This window comes from Lissotriton vulgaris, chromosome 4_1, assembly GCF_964263255.1.
Source record: "Lissotriton vulgaris chromosome 4_1, aLisVul1.2, whole genome shotgun sequence".
NCBI classification, from domain to species: Eukaryota; Metazoa; Chordata; class Amphibia; order Caudata; family Salamandridae; genus Lissotriton; species Lissotriton vulgaris.
Genome location: NC_141691.1, coordinates 55048569 through 55066166, shown reverse-complemented (window position 1 = coordinate 55066166; position 17598 = coordinate 55048569).

Sequence of the window (17598 nt, the reverse complement as noted above, 5' to 3'; positions counted from 1 at the left end):
CACGGCACAGCTATCAGCAGTGCAAGGTTCCCTCTTACAGAACAGGTAAGGCACAGCTATCATCAGTGCAGGGTTCCCTCTCGCAGAACAGGTAAGGCACAGCTATCAGCAGTGCAGAGTTCCCTCTCACAGAACAGGCACGGCACAGCTATCATCAGTGCAGGGTTCCCTCTCGCAGAACAGATACAGCACAGCTATCAGCAGTGCAAGGATCCCTCTCACAGAACAGATACAGCACAGCTATCAGCAGTGCAGAGTTCCCTCTCAAAGAACAGATACAGCACAGCTATCAGCAGTGCAAGGTTCCCTCTTACAGAACAGGCATGGCACAGCTATCATCAGTGCAGGGTTCCCTCTCGCAGAACAGATACAGCACAGCTATCAGCAGTGCAAGGTTCCCTCTTACAGAACAGGCAAGGCACAGCTATCATCAGTGCAGGGTTCCCTCTCGCAGAACAGGTAAGGCACAGCTATCAGCAGTGCAGAGTTCCCTCTCACAGAACAGGCACGGCACAGCTATCATCAGTGCAGGGTTCCCTCTCGCAGAACAGATACAGCACAGCTATCAGCAGTGCAAGGATCCCTCTCACAGAACAGATACAGCACAGCTATCAGCAGTGCAGAGTTCCCTCTCAAAGAACAGATACAGCACAGCTATCAGCAGTGCATGGTTCCCTCTCATAGAACAGGTACGGCACAGCTATCAGCAGTGCAAGGTTCCCTCTCACAGAACAGGCACGGCACAGCTATCAGCAGTACAAGGTTCCCTCTCGCAGAACAGATACAGCACAGCTATCAGCAGTGCAGAGTTCCCTCTCGCAGAACAGATACAGCACAGCTATCATCAGTGCAGGGTTCCCTCTCAAAGAACAGATACAGCACAGCTATCAGCAGTGCAGAGTTCCCTCTCACAGAACAGGTACGGCACAGCTATCATCAGTGCAGGGTTCCCTCTCACAGAACAGGTAAGGCACAGCTATCAGCAGTGCAGAGTTCCCTCTCACAGAACAGGTACGGCACAGCTATCATCAGTGCAGGGTTCCCTCTCGCAGAACAGGTAAGGCACAGCTATCAGCAGTGCATGGTTCCCTCTCATAGAACAGGTACGGCACAGCTATCATCAGTGCAGGGTTCCCTCTCAAAGAACAGATACAGCACAGCTATCAGCAGTGCATGGTTCCCTCTCATAGAACAGGTACGGCACAGCTATCATCAGTGCAGGGTTCCCTCTCAAAGAACAGATACAGCACAGCTATCAGCAGTGCATAGTTCCCTCTCATAGAACAGGTATGGCACAGCTATCATCAGTGCAGGGTTCCCTCTCAAAGAACAGATACAGCACAGCTATCAGCAGTGCAAGGTTCCCTTTCACAGAACAGATACAGCACAGCTATCATCAGTGCAGAGTTCCCTCTCACAGAACAGGTACGGCACAGCTATCATCAGTGCAGGGTTCCCTCTCGCAGAACAGATACAGCACAGCTATCAGCAGTGCAAGGATCCCTCTCACAGAACAGAAACAGCACAGCTATCAGCAGTGCATGGTTCCCTCTCATAGAACAGGTACGGCACAGCTATCATCAGTGCAGGGTTCCCTCTCAAAGAACAGATACAGCACAGCTATCAGCAGTGCATTGTTCCCTCTCATAGAACAGGTACGGCACAGCTATCATCAGTGCAGGGTTCCCTCTCAAAGAACAGATACAGCACAGCTATCAGCAGTGCAAGGTTCCCTCTCAAAGAACAGATACAGCACAGCTATCAGCAGTGCAAGGTTCCCTCTCACAGAACAGGCACAGCACAGCTATCAGCAGTGCATGGTTCCCTCTCACAGAACAGAAACGGCACAGCTATCAGCAGTACAAGGTTCCCTCTCGCAGAACAGATACAGCACAGCTATCAGCAGTGCAAGGTTCCCTCTCACAGAACAGGCACAGCACAGCTATCAGCAGTGCAAGGTTCCCTCTCATAGAGCAGGTACGGCACAGCTATCAGCAGTGCAAGGTTCCCTCTCGCAGAACAGATACAGCACAGCTATCAGCAGTGCAAGGTTCCCTCTTACAGAACAGGCACGGCACAGCTATCATCAGTGCAGGGTTCCCTCTCGCAGAACAGGTAAGGCACAGCTATCAGCAGTGCAGAGTTCCCTCTCACAGAACAGGCACGGCACAGCTATCATCAGTGCAGGGTTCCCTCTCGCAGAACAGGTAAGGCACAGCTATCAGCAGTGCAAGGATCCCTCTCACAGAACAGATACAGCACAGCTATCAGCAGTGCAGAGTTCCCTCTCACAGAACAGGCACGGCACAGCTATCATCAGTGCAGGGTTCCCTCTCGCAGAACAGATACAGCACAGCTATCAGCAGTGCAAGGTTCCCTCTTACAGAACAGGCACGGCACAGCTATCAGCAGTGCAAGGTTCCCTCTTACAGAACAGGCACGGCACAGCTATCAGCAGTGCAAGGTTCCCTCTTACAGAACAGGTAAGGCACAGCTATCATCAGTGCAGGGTTCCCTCTCGCAGAACAGGTAAGGCACAGCTATCAGCAGTGCAGAGTTCCCTCTCACAGAACAGGCACGGCACAGCTATCATCAGTGCAGGGTTCCCTCTCGCAGAACAGATACAGCACAGCTATCAGCAGTGCAAGGATCCCTCTCACAGAACAGATACAGCACAGCTATCAGCAGTGCAGAGTTCCCTCTCAAAGAACAGATACAGCACAGCTATCAGCAGTGCAAGGTTCCCTCTTACAGAACAGGCATGGCACAGCTATCATCAGTGCAGGGTTCCCTCTCGCAGAACAGATACAGCACAGCTATCAGCAGTGCAAGGTTCCCTCTTACAGAACAGGCAAGGCACAGCTATCATCAGTGCAGGGTTCCCTCTCGCAGAACAGGTAAGGCACAGCTATCAGCAGTGCAGAGTTCCCTCTCACAGAACAGGCACGGCACAGCTATCATCAGTGCAGGGTTCCCTCTCGCAGAACAGATACAGCACAGCTATCAGCAGTGCAAGGATCCCTCTCACAGAACAGATACAGCACAGCTATCAGCAGTGCAGAGTTCCCTCTCAAAGAACAGATACAGCACAGCTATCAGCAGTGCATGGTTCCCTCTCATAGAACAGGTACGGCACAGCTATCATCAGTGCAGGGTTCCCTCTCAAAGAACAGATACAGCACAGCTATCAGCAGAGCAAGGTTCCCTCTCAAAGAACAGATACAGCACAGCTATCAGCAGTGCATGGTTCCCTCTCATAGAACAGGTACGGCACAGCTATCATCAGTGCAGGGTTCCCTCTCAAAGAACAGATACAGCACAGCTATCAGCAGTGCATGGTTCCCTCTCATAGAACAGGTACGGCACAGCTATCATCAGTGCAGGGTTCCCTCTCAAAGAACAGATACAGCACAGCTATCAGCAGTGCAAGGTTCCCTCTCAAAGAACAGATACAGCACAGCTATCAGCAGTGCAAGGTTCCCTCTCAAAGAACAGATACAGCACAGCTATCAGCAGTACAAGGTTCCCTCTCGCAGAACAGATACAGCACAGCTATCAGCAGTGCAGAGTTCCCTCTCACAGAACAGGTACGGCACAGCTATCATCAGTGCAGGGTTCCCTCTCGCAGAACAGGTAAGGCACAGCTATCAGCAGTGCAAGGTTCCCTCTCAAAGAACAGATACAGCACAGCTATCAGCAGTGCAAGGTTCCCTCTCAAAGAACAGATACAGCACAGCTATCAGCAGTGCAAGGATCCCTCTCACAGAACAGATACAGCACAGCTATCAGCAGTACAAGGTTCCCTCTCGCAGAACAGATACAGCACAGCTATCAGCAGTGCAGAGTTCCCTCTCACAGAACAGGTACGGCACAGCTATCATCAGTGCAGGGTTCCCTCTCGCAGAACAGGTAAGGCACAGCTATCAGCAGTGCATGGTTCCCTCTCATAGAACAGGTACGGCACAGCTATCATCAGTGCAGGGTTCCCTCTCAAAGAACAGATACAGCACAGCTATCAGCAGTGCATGGTTCCCTCTCATAGAACAGGTACGGCACAGCTATCATCAGTGCAGGGTTCCCTCTCACAGAACAGGCACAGCACAGCTATCAGCAGTGCAAGGTTCCCTCTCAAAGAACAGGTATGGCACAGTTACCAGCAGTGCAAGGTTCCCTCTCACAGAACAGGTACTGTACAGTTACCAGCAATGCAAGGTTCCCTCTCACAGAACAGGTACTGTACAGCTATCAGCAGTGCAAGGTTCCCTCTCACAGAAGAGGTAAAGCACAGTTACCAGCTGTGCAAGGTTCCCTCTCACAGAACAGGTAAGGCACAGCTATCAGCAGTGCAAGGTTCCCTCTCACAGAAGAGGTAAAGCACAGTTACCAGCTGTGCAAGGTTCCCTCTCATAGAACAGGTATGGCACAGCCATCAGCAGTGCAAGCTTCCCTCTCGCAGAACAGGCACGGCATAGCTATCAGCAATGCAAGGTTCCCTCTCGCAGAACAGATACAGCACAGCTATCAGCAGTACAAGGTTCCCTCTCGCAGAACAGATACGGCACAGCTATCAGCAGTGCAGAGTTCCCTCTCACAGAACAGGCACGGCACAGCTATCAGCAGTGCAAGGTTCCCTCTCACAGAACAGGTACGGCACAGCTATCATCAGTGCAGGGGTCCCTCTCGCAGAACAGGTAAGGCACAGCTATCAGCATTGCAGGGTTCCCTCTCATAGAACAGGTACGGCACAACCATCAGCAGTGCAAGGTTCCCTCTCAAAGAACAGATACAGCACAGCTATCAGCAGTGCAAGGTTCCCTCTCATAGAACAGGTACGGCACAGCTATCAGCAGTGCATGGTTCCCTCTCACAGAACAGGTACGGCACAGCTATCAGCATTGCAGGGTTCCCTCTCATAGAACAGGTACGGCACAACCATCAGCAGTGCAAGGTTCCCTCTCATAGAACAGATACAGCACAGCTATCAGCAGTGCAAGGTTCCCTCTCATAGAACAGGTACGGCACAGCTATCAGCAGTGCAGAGTTCCCTCTCGCAGAACAGATACAGCACAGCTATCAGCAGTGCAGAGTTCCCTCTCACAGAACAGGCACAGCACAGCTATCAGCAGTGCAGAGTTCCCTCTCGCAGAACAGATACAGCACAGCTATCAGCACTACAAGGTTCCCTCTTACAGAACAGGCACAGCACAGCTATCAGCAGTGCAGAGTTCCCTCTCGCAGAACAGATACAGCACAGCTATCAGCAGTGCAGAGTTCCCTCTCACAGAACAGATACAGCACAGCTATCAGCAGTGCAAGGTTCCCTCTCACAGAACAGGCACAGCTATCAGCTATCAGCAGTGCAGAGTTCCCTCTCGCAGAACAGATACAGCACAGCTATCAGCAGTGCAGAGTTCCCTCTCATAGAACAGGCACGGCACAGCTATCATCAGTGCAGGGTTCCCTCTCACAGAACAGATACAGCACAGCTATCAGCAGTGCAGAGTTCCCTCTCACAGAACAGATACAGCACAGCTATCAGCAGTGCAGAGTTCCCTCTCGCAGAACAGATACAGCACAGCTATCAGCAGTGCAGAGTTCCCTCTCGCAGAACAGATACAGCACAGCTATCAGCAGTGCAAGGTTCCCTCTCAAAGAACAGATACAGCACAGCTATCAGCAGTGCAAGGTTCCCTCTCGCAGAACAGATACAGCACAGCTATCAGCAGTGCAGAGTTCCCTCTCACAGAACAGGCACAGCACAGCTATCAGCAGTGCAGAGTTCCCTCTCACAGAACAGGTACGGCACAGCTATCATCAGTGCAGGGTTCCCTCTCGCAGAACAGGTAAGGCACAGCTATCAGCAGTGCATGGTTCCCTCTCATAGAACAGGTACGGCACAGCTATCATCAGTGCAGGGTTCCCTCTCAAAGAACAGATACAGCACAGCTATCAGCAGTGCATGGTTCCCTCTCATAGAACAGGTACGGCACAGCTATCATCAGTGCAGGGTTCCCTCTCAAAGAACAGATACAGCACAGCTATCAGCAGTGCAAGGTTCCCTCTCAAAGAACAGATACAGCACAGCTATCAGCAGTGCAAGGTTTTCTCTCAAAGAACAGATACAGCACAGCTATCAGCAGTGCAAGGTTCCCTCTCAAAGAACAGGCACGGCACAGCTATCAGCAGTGCAAGGTTCCCTCTCAAAGAACAGATACAGCACAGCTATCAGCAGTGCAGAGTTCCCTCTCACAGAACAGGTACGGCACAGCTATCATCAGTGCAGGGTTCCCTCTCAAAGAACAGATACAGCACAGCTATCAGCAGTGCAAGGTTCCCTTTCACAGAACAGATACAGCACAGCTATCATCAGTGCAGGGTTCCCTCTCGCAGAACAGGTAAGGCACAGCTATCATCAGTGCAGGGTTCCCTCTCGCAGAACAGGCACGGCACAGCTAACAGCAGTGCAAGGTTCCCTCTTACAGAACAGGCACAGCACAGCTATCAGCAGTGCATGGTTCCCTCTCGCAGAACAGATACAGCACAGCTATCAGCAGTGCAAGGTTCCCTCTCAAAGAACAGATACAGCACAGCTATCAGCAGTGCATGGTTCCCTCTCATAGAACAGGTACGGCACAGCTATCATCAGTGCAGGGTTCCCTCTCAAAGAACAGATACAGCACAGCTATCAGCAGTGCATGGTTCCCTCTCATAGAACAGGTACGGCACAGCTATCATCAGTGCAGGGTTCCCTCTCAAAGAACAGATACAGCACAGCTATCAGCAGTGCAAGGTTCCCTCTCAAAGAACAGATACAGCACAGCTATCAGCAGTGCAGGGTTCCCTCTCATAGAACAGGTACGGCACAGCTATCATCAGTGCAGGGTTCCCTCTCAAAGAACAGATACAGCACAGCTATCAGCAGTGCAAGGTTCCCTCTCAAAGAACAGATACAGCACAGCTATCAGCAGTGCATGGTTCCCTCTCATAGAACAGGTACGGCACAGCTATCATCAGTGCAGGGTTCCCTCTCAAAGAACAGATACAGCACAGCTATCAGCAGTGCAAGGTTCCCTCTCAAAGAACAGATACAGCACAGCTATCAGCAGTGCAAGGTTTTCTCTCAAAGAACAGATACAGCACAGCTATCAGCAGTGCAAGGTTCCCTCTCAAAGAACAGGCACGGCACAGCTATCAGCAGTGCAAGGTTCCCTCTCAAAGAACAGATACAGCACAGCTATCAGCAGTGCAGAGTTCCCTCTCACAGAACAGGTACGGCACAGCTATCATCAGTGCAGGGTTCCCTCTCAAAGAACAGATACAGCACAGCTATCAGCAGTGCAAGGTTCCCTTTCACAGAACAGGTACGGCACAGCTATCATCAGTGCAGGGTTCCCTCTCGCAGAACAGGTAAGGCACAGCTATCATCAGTGCAGGGTTCCCTCTCGCAGAACAGGCACGGCACCGCTAACAGCAGTGCAAGGTTCCCTCTTACAGAACAGGCACAGCACAGCTATCAGCAGTGCATGGTTCCCTCTCGCAGAACAGATACAGCACAGCTATCAGCAGTGCAAGGTTCCCTCTCAAAGAACAGATACAGCACAGCTATCAGCAGTGCATGGTTCCCTCTCATAGAACAGGTACGGCACAGCTATCATCAGTGCAGGGTTCCCTCTCAAAGAACAGATACAGCACAGCTATCAGCAGTGCATGGTTCCCTCTCATAGAACAGGTACGGCACAGCTATCATCAGTGCAGGGTTCCCTCTCATAGAACAGGTACGGCACAGCTATCATCAGTGCAGGGTTCCCTCTCAAAGAACAGATACAGCACAGCTATCAGCAGTGCAAGGTTCCCTCTCATAGAACAGGTACGGCAGAGCTATCAGCAGTGCAAGGTTCCCTCTCAAAGAACAGATACAGCACAGCTATCAGCAGTGCAAGGTTCCCTCTCAAAGAACAGATACAGCACAGCTATCAGCAGTGCAAGGTTCCCTCTCAAAGAACAGATACAGCACAGCTATCAGCAGTGCAAGGTTCCCTCTCACAGAACAGGCACGGCACAGCTATCAGCAGTACAAGGTTCCCTCTCGCAGAACAGATACAGCACAGCTATCAGCAGTGCAGAGTTCCCTCTCACAGAACAGATACAGCACAGCTATCAGCAGTGCATGGTTCCCTCTCACAGAACAGGCACGGCACAGCTATCAGCAGTGCATAGTTCCCTCTCATAGAACAGGTACGGCACAGCTATCAGCAGTGCAGAGTTCCCTCTCACAGAACAGGCACGGCACAGCTATCAGCAGTGCAGGGTTCCCTCTCACAGAACAGGCAAGGCACAGCTATCAGCAGTGCAGGGTTCCCTCTCAAAGAACAGATACAGCACAGCTATCAGCAGTGCAAGGTTCCCTCTCGCAGAACAGATACAGCACAGCTATCAGCAGTGCAAGGATCCCTCTCACAGAACAGATACAGCACAGCTATCAGCAGTGCAGGGTTCCCTCTCGCAGAACAGGTAAGGCACAGCTATCAGCAGTGCAGAGTTCCCTCTCACAGAACAGGCACGGCACAGCTATCATCAGTGCAGGGTTCCCTCTCGCAGAACAGATACAGCACAGCTATCAGCAGTGCAAGGATCCCTCTCACAGAACAGATACAGCACAGCTATCAGCAGTGCATGGTTCCCTCTCGCAGAACAGGCACAGCTATCAGCAGTGCATGGTTCCCTCTCATAGAACAGGTACGGCACAGCTATCATCAGTGCAGGGTTCCCTCTCAAAGAACAGATACAGCACAGCTATCAGCAGTGCAAGGTTCCCTCTCAAAGAACAGATACAGCACAGCTATCAGCAGTGCATGGTTCCCTCTCATAGAACAGATACAGCACAGCTATCAGCAGTACAAGGTTCCCTCTCAAAGAACAGATACAGCACAGCTATCGTCAGTGCATGGTTCCCTCTCATAGAACAGGTACGGCACAGCTATCAGCAGTGCAAGGTTCCCTCTCGCAGAACAGATACAGCACAGCTATCAGCAGTGCAAGGTTCCCTCTCAAAGAACAGATACAGCACAGTTACCAGCAGTGCAGAGTTCCCTCTCACAGAACAGGTACGGCACAGCTATCAGCAGTGCAAGGTTCCCTCTCAAAGAACAGGCACAGCACAGCTATCAGCAGTACAAGGTTCCCTCTCGCAGAACAGATACAGCACAGCTATCAGCAGTGCAAGGTTCCCTCTCAAAGAACAGATACAGCACATCTATCAGCAGTGCATGGTTCCCTCTCATACAACAGGTACGGCACAGCTATCATCAGTGCAGGGTTCCCTCTCGCAGAACAGATACAGCACAGCTAACAGCAGTGCAAGGTTCCCTCTCACAGAACAGGTACGGCACAGCTATCAGCAGTGCAAGGTTCCCTCTCAAAGAACAGGTACAGCACAGCTATCAGCAGTGCAAGGTTCCCTCTCAAAGAACAGATACAGCACAGCTATCAGCAGTGCAAGGTTCCCTCTCACAGAACAGATACAGCACAGCTATCAGCAGTGCAGGGTTCCCTCTCATAGAACAGGTACAGCACAGCTATCAGCAGTGCAAGGTTCCCTCTCAAAGAACAGGTACGGCACAGCTATCAGCAGTGCAAGATTCCCTCTCACAGAACAGGCACAGCACAGCTATCAGCAGTGCAAGGTTCCCTCTCACAGAAGAGGCACATCTATCAGCAGTGCATGGTTCCCTCTCGCAGAACAGGCACAGCTATCAGCAGTGCAAGGTTCCCTCTCACAGAAGAGGCACAGCTATCAGCAGTGCATGGTTCCCTCTCGCAGAACAGGCACAGCTATCAGCAGTGCAAGGTTCCCTCTCATAGAACAGGAAAGGCACAGCTATCATCAGTGCAGGGTTCCCTCTCACAGAACAGGTACGGCACAGCTATCAGCAGTGCAGAGTTCCCTCTCACAGAACAGGTACGGCACAGCTATCAGCAGTGCACGATTCCCTCTCACTGAACAGGTACGGCACAGCTATCAGCAGTGCAAGGTTCCCTCTCACTTATAAAGCAGTTATGCTAGCTTCGATCCACACACAGAAGATATATGCAGCAAAAGTTGCCGTTGTGCAAGCTTCTTTCATACACAGCACAGGCACTGTGAAGGACGGAGGAGTGCAAGCTTCCTTCTCACACACTGAACAGACACCGCGCCGGCTGCAGCAGCGCAAAACTGCCTCTCATAGAACAGGTAAGGCTGGGACAGCAGTCTTGGCAGCTTCTCCCACCCTCTACCCCCCACACAGAGAACATGTACAGCAAAGGCTGAAGCAGTAGAGACTCACACACAGTACAGGCACTGATGGGAATGCAGCAGCGCAAGCTTCCGTCACCGAGAACCGGTAAGGCATGAAAGTCAGCAGTGCAAGCTTCCTGCACACAGTTGGGACAGATAAATTAGACCAATGGTATTCCACGTTTCCTTCACAGAGAATCAGTCAGGCATGGGAGTCAGCAGTGCAAGCTCCATGTACACACATGGGGCAGATACGCTGCAACAATGGCATTACAAGCTTCCTTTAGCAAGAACCGGTAAGGCATGAAGGGCAGCAGTGCAAGCTTCCTGTACAGACATGGAACAGATACAGAATAGAAATGGCATTGCAAGCTTCCTTCACCGAGAACCAGTAAGGCATGTGAGGCAGCGGTGCAAGCTTCCTTTACCCTCAATCCAGCTAAGTCCCCCTGTCATCTCTGCATCCAACCAGCGCCAGGAAACCCTCGGTGTCAGTGCGCTTTACAAGCACCCCTTACAATACAATACAATGAAACAGATACAGAATAGCAATGGCATTGCAAGCTTCCTTCACTGAGAACCAGTAAGGCATGGAGGGCAGCAGTGCAAACTTCCTGTAGGCTCAGGAAATTGGATACAGTACAGCAATTGCATTGCAAGCTTCATTCAATGAGAATGGATAAGGCATGGAGGGCATCAGTGCAAGCTTCCTGTTCACTCATAAAACAGAAACACTATAGCAATGGCATTGCAAGCTTCATTCAACGAGAACGGGTAGGGCATGGAGGGCAACAGTGCAAGCCTCCTGTTCACTCATAAAACAGAAACACTATAGCAATGGCATTGCAAACTTCCTTCAACGAGAACGGGTAGGGCATGGAGTGCGGCAGTGCAAGCTTCCTGTTCACTCATAAAACAGATACACTATAGCAATGGCATTGCAAGCTTCATTCAACGAGAACGGGTAGGGCATGGAGGGCAACAGTGCAAGCTTCCTGTTCACTCATAAAACAGATACAGAATAGCAATGGCATTGCAAGCTTCATTCAACAAAAATGGGTAGGGCATGGAGGGCAACAGTGCAAGCTTCCTGTTCACTCATAAAACAGATACACTGTAGCAATGGCATTGCAAGCTTCATTCAACGAGAATGGCTAGGGCACGGAGGGCAGCAGTGCACGCTTCCTTTTCACTCATAAAACAGGTACAGAATAGCAATGGCATTGCAAGCTTCATTCAACAAGAACGGGTAGGGCATGGAGGGCAGGAGTGCAAGCTTCCTGTTCACTCATAAAACGGATACACTATAGCAATGGCATTGCAAGCTTCATTCAACGAGAACGGGTAGGACATGGAGGGCAGCAGTGCAAGCTTCCTGTTCACTCATAAAACGGATACACTATAGCAATGGCATTGCAAGCTTCATTCAACGAGAATGGCTAGGGCACGGAGAGCAGCAGTGCAAGCTTCCTGTTCACTCATAAAACAGATACAGAATAGCAATGGCATTGCAAGCTTCATTCAACGAGAACGGGTAAGGCATGGAGGGCAGCAGTGCAAGCTTCCTTTTCACTCATAAAACAGATACACTATAGCAATGGCATTGCAAGCTTCATTCAACGAGAACGGGTAGGGCATGGAGGGCAGCAGTGCAAGCTTCCTGTTCACTCATAAAACAGATACACTATAGCAATGGCATTGCAAGCTTCATTCAACGAGAATTGCTAGGGCACGGAGGGCAGCAGTGCAAGCTTACTTTTCACTCATAAAACAGATACACTATAGCAATGGCATTGCAAGCTTCATTCAACGAGAACGGGTAGGGCATGGAGGGCAGGAGTGCAAGCTTCCTGTTCACTCATAAAACAGATACACTATAGCAATGGCATTGCAAACTTCCTTCACTGAAAACTGGTGAGGCATGAAGGGCAGTAGTGCAAGCTTCCCTTACTCTCTGAACAAGCACATTACAGGCAGCAACAGGTGCAGGCATCTACCACACACTGGCCAGGTACAGCATGGGTATCATCCTGTTTTAAGACTGATCCTCCCTCAGCCTAACCGGCTTTTCAAGGCATCGGTGTATTTGGAAAGTGCTTTCGGTCCCGGTAGACTAGAAAGAGGGGTGATCAGACTCTGGTAAACTGAAGAGTCACCGACCCCACCTTGACTTCTGGGAAGAAGACATTACTTGTGAAAAGGATACAAGCACAGATCAGCAGCGGTGGATGTTTCTCTTGCAGAAACAACAACTCTATTGTTGAGAAAAGTAACTTAATAACAGCAGGCCTGGGCACAAGTGTGCAATGCTACCCCTGTATCATATCTGACATGACAACGTCACCACGACTTCCCAGTCACCAACCCTGCAAACCTTTGCTTCTTGGAAGGGCAGAGTGGGTAGCTCTGGGCAGGTGCCCCCCTAGCCTGCCAGGTCCCCTCTCGGAGTGTACAGGGTGAGGCCAGCTGAGTGCAACACAGCCCTCTGCCCTGCACTCCTGCTGCATTTTTACTCAATGGTTGCCCCTCTGTCCTGGGCTGCCACCTTGTCTTACAAACTGCCAGGCCCTCTGCCCTGGGCACTTGTCCCTTGGTCTCCTGTTTTGGGCACAGGGCTTTAGGATTACTTTAGGGCGCAGCTAGAGCCAATCTTTGGAGGGGCAAACAATCCACCATTGTTGGAACCGGCACTTTCTGGTTGGCTGCAGGGATGCCCCAGCCCGACAGAACTACCACTCCCGTCAAGGGCGGGTAATTAAAAGCACTGTATAACCTCCTCTCACCCTTGGGTAGCTTGGCACTGAGCAGTCAGGCTTATTCCAGAGGCAATGTGTAACACAAAGGCACAGCAGACATTCATGATAAATATATCAAGAGTCACAAAAGAGACTTCACACAGGATGTATGTAAAAATGTGCCTATTCAACACACATATTTGATCATTATAACATAAACCTCAGGAGTTTGAGGGCACAAACACATCTGGAATTATTACTAATAGTACTAGGCCCACTCTTATTGTTATGATATCTACAGGATGCACGTGGGGAAAAATTCCTTATCTAAACCCCACGCCCTCGCAGGAGGGCACCCTTATGCGGTGCAACACGCTGTCCACCCCAGGCCCACCCCGGCAATCCTATTAATACACTCCCACACAGTTATATGGTACACCCGAGTCACAACGATATCACCAATATGCACAAACATGAAATGAGAGCACTTTTTAGCAGCACAGCGGGTGGGAGGCACGCGGGAAACTCAATGTCAGATACATTGTGCTTTTGACACGAAATCAAAGTATAAAGCGGCATCGCCGGCAACTGTCGGGAATCACAGGCGGTTCACACACTATCACTCCCACTCACTCAGACTCACTCCGCACTGCTACACAGTGCATGAGGTATCCAGCACAGTCCGTACTCTTGCACACATACGCTCTCAGCACTCTAATACGATGCCACAGAGACATTGCAGAACAATGAATTACACCCTGAAGATTCTGTGGCCCCAGCCTCCCTTCACCCTCTAGTTCATCCCAATTGTTCTATACCCTGAGATGGTCAATAACCAACCCGGTCTCCCAGACACGATGCCACGGCCGTCCAAAGTCACTTAATCTGGGTCCTCAGGATGCAGGTGGAAATATGAAGAAAGTTTAATTAACAGGTAGACGTAAACAAGGAGAGTTTAGCAGCCACTCGGGGGAGTGCACCCACAGGTCTGAAAACACAATGGAGTCATGCAGACTCTTGACCGAACCATCTTGGATGCGTTCCTTCAACCCAGTCAGTCTCTCTCCCTACTACCTGGTGCCACGATGTTTTCAGGAGGGGCCAGGTGTGCAGAGAGCTGTTGGTCCACCGCAATGCGAGTCAAAAAGGGAACAACTGATGAATGGGAAGTAACTCAGGGGAGCCTCTCGATAGGACGAAGCACCCCAACAGGTATACAATGATCATGGTTGTGCCCAGGCAATCCAGGCACAGTGTCGGGTGTGCACTGATATGAGACACACCAGGCACTTCAGATCTCAAACACAATGAGTTCTAAAGTCTGTAACTCCCTGGAAATTAGGCACTATGACCGGTTGACATTGAAATGGGTTGCACCAGGCAATTCCGGTCACACACAATGAAGAGTTGCAAATTCCATACCTTCCTGGAAAGGAGGCACCATGTCCGGTGCACGATGATACAGGTTGCACCAGACAATTCCGTCACACACACAAGCCAAAGTTCTGCAGATCCACATGAGGTAGAATGCTGCACTACTATGAGTTCACCCCCACCTTTCAGGGTCGCACCCTGTGAATCTGACACCGTACACAATTAGCATGCAGTTGGCGTGTCACATGAGAGAGATGAGGCACAATCAACTCAGTGGATCACCTATAATCCCGCAACCGGCGAATCCGCTCACCACCAGCAAGACGCTTATGAGTGTCAGGGTTCCTGCAATCCTGGAACCACATGCTTTAGATGTAGGCAATATTTCTGGGCTCAGAACTAGACAATCCAGTCTCCAGGCACAAGTCTTGGTTCCACGCTCACACCACACTACCCGTTTAGTAGCCGACGTGAGCACTTGAGAGGGCACCGCTCTCCAGATGTCACATGCAGATGGTGCAGGTCCCTCACGATAGTTCTTTGATGTCCCTGAGATGTCCAAGAGAACAGGAGGCCTGATGACAGGCCCTTGGAGAGGACACTTCAGGGCACCACACGTCAGCAGGTCTGAGCTCAGGTCAGTCTCTATTCAGAAAGGGCAAGCGGTCTACTTCACGGGCAGTAATCTTCCTTTTGCACAACAGAGTCCTGTGGCAATATGCACCATGCAGTCTGGTTAGCCGGCGTCCCCACAAGCGCATCTCACCCTTTCTGAAGGATGGCACCCGCAGTTATACTATTGTGTGCCTTTGAAGTTAGGAGGGGGGTGTAGGGTTTTGCCTTTGAACCACAGATGTCTCCTCTAAATTGTAGGTCTGTCTGCCATAGGGCTGTGGAATGCAGATCTTAACCTTTAGTGGGGCCATGACCAGCCCTAGAGGCTATGGGCCAGATTTACAATGGTTTTTGCATGCACAAACAGGTTTGCAAACCCGTTGGCACATGCAAAAACAGCATGGGGTATGTACAAACCCTTTTTTGCCAGTCACATTTTTGTGTGACTCGCAAAATAGAGTTTTGTGACTCGCAATCAGGAAGAGGCGTTCCCTTCCTAATACCATGCACAACCCTATGTACAGATGTTTTGTGTCCACAATTACGGGCACAAAACACTCACAAATCACCAACCTCTTCAAGAGGGTGGTGATGGGGTCACAAAAGGGAAGGGGTTCCCTTGGCAAACGAAGGGGAAAATATTTTTTATGGGCAGGCAGAGGTCCCAGGGACCACGGCCTGCCCTTAAAATATGAAACGAAAATATTTCAATTTTTTTTTAAATGCATCCCGTTTTCCATTAAAGAAAACGGGCTGCATTTGGAAAAAAGAACTGCTGTATTTAAAAGCAGTCCCAGACATGGTGGTCTGCTGAGCCCAGCAGGCCACCATACCTGGGAGGGTCTGCCATTCCCAAATTGTGAGAGGCTCAATAATATTCATGAGCCTCTCTATTTGCGACCCCATTGGGAATCGCTAACACTGTGTTACACACTGTACATCCTAAATAGCGCCTTGCAAACTGCGAGTTGCAAAAGACTCGCAATTTCCGAGGTGCTATTTTGGCCGTCGTACAGCTGGCCCTAAGTGTCAAAACCTCGCTCTCATATCTAGTCCATCCGACCCTCACATGACAGAGGCTGTCGTTCCCATTGTATGTCCATGGTGCTGGGGAATGCACGGATGTGCTCCCCGGACCACTGGTGTCCACTGGAGCCAGGCGCCACAGCATACAAGACTCTGAGAGCATAGGTATGCTCATATTCTACAAGTGGTACAAAAGGGGGTGGTGATGGACGGAGCATCTGAATCAATCAAACACCCACACCCAGTCAAAAGATCTGGGTTTAATCCATCACCGTTCTTTAGACCACTCTGACACCCCAGTTCAGACATGGCTATATGCAAATCAGTCTGACCCTGTGCCTCATGGGAACAGTCCAGCCCGAACTGCCAAGCCATGTCTTCCCTGGACCGGAAACAAGCTTCCGAGGACCGGTTTCTGGCATTCCAGCCGTCTTCAGCTGGGCTTGCTTGAATCCAGTTGCAAAGTGAGCAAGGGACTCACGTCTGAGCATACCCTGCCACTATTATGCTTCATGCGAGACCTATTGCATTAGCACCCACACACACAGTAAATAGTAGAGTGAGAAGTTGATAGTGAGTAGGAGAGAGTTATTAATAAAGAGTATTAGAGAGCGCATCAGAGCTGTGTGAATAATAACAGCTGTGAGCCCGTGCCTGAGGTGCATCATCAGAGCTGTGTGAATAATAACAGCTGTCAGCCCGTGCCTGAGGTGCATCGTCGGAGCTGTGTGAATAATAACTGCGTCAGCCCTGTGCCTGAGGTGCATCATCAGAGTTGTGTGAATAATAACTGCGTCAGCCCGTGCCTGAGGTGCATCATGAGAGCTGTGTGAATAATAACTGCGTCAGCCCGTGCCTGAGGTGCATCATGAGAGCTGTGTGAAAAATAACTGCGTCAGCCCCGTACCTGAGGTGCATCATCAGAGCTGTGTGAATAATAAGTGCGTCAGCCCGTGCCTGAGGTGCATCATGAGAGCTGTGTGAATAATAACTGCGTCAGCCCGTGCCTGAGGTGCATCATGAGAGCTGTGTGAATAATAACTGCGTCAGCCCGTGCCTGAGGTGCATCATGAGAGCTGTGTGAAAAATAACTGCGTCAGCCCCGTACCTGAGGTGCATCATCAGAGCTGTGTGAATAATAAGTGCGTCAGCCCCGTGCCTGAGGTGCATCATCAGAGCTGTGTGAATAATAACAGCTGTCAGCCTGTGCCTGAGGTGCATCATCAGAGCTGTGTGAATAATAACAGCTGTGAGCCCCTGCCTGAGGTGCATCATCAGAGCTGTATGAGACTGCTGATGAGAAATTCATTCTGCAATATAAAATCAGTTGCACCACCAAAGATACACCTGCTTCACCATCAGACACGATACCAGACAAAATCTTCACCCCATCTAGCATAAGTCGAGTTGCTGTAGAGGCGTCTTTAAATCAAATAGCAACAGGCAGACAATTATTGACGTATGCCATTTACCAACCAGTACAAGACAAAATCCCAATAATACATGAACTACACTATTTGATCTCAGACAAGTCGCAATTGAAAAATCCTTAGCCCAACAGCCAGACATGGT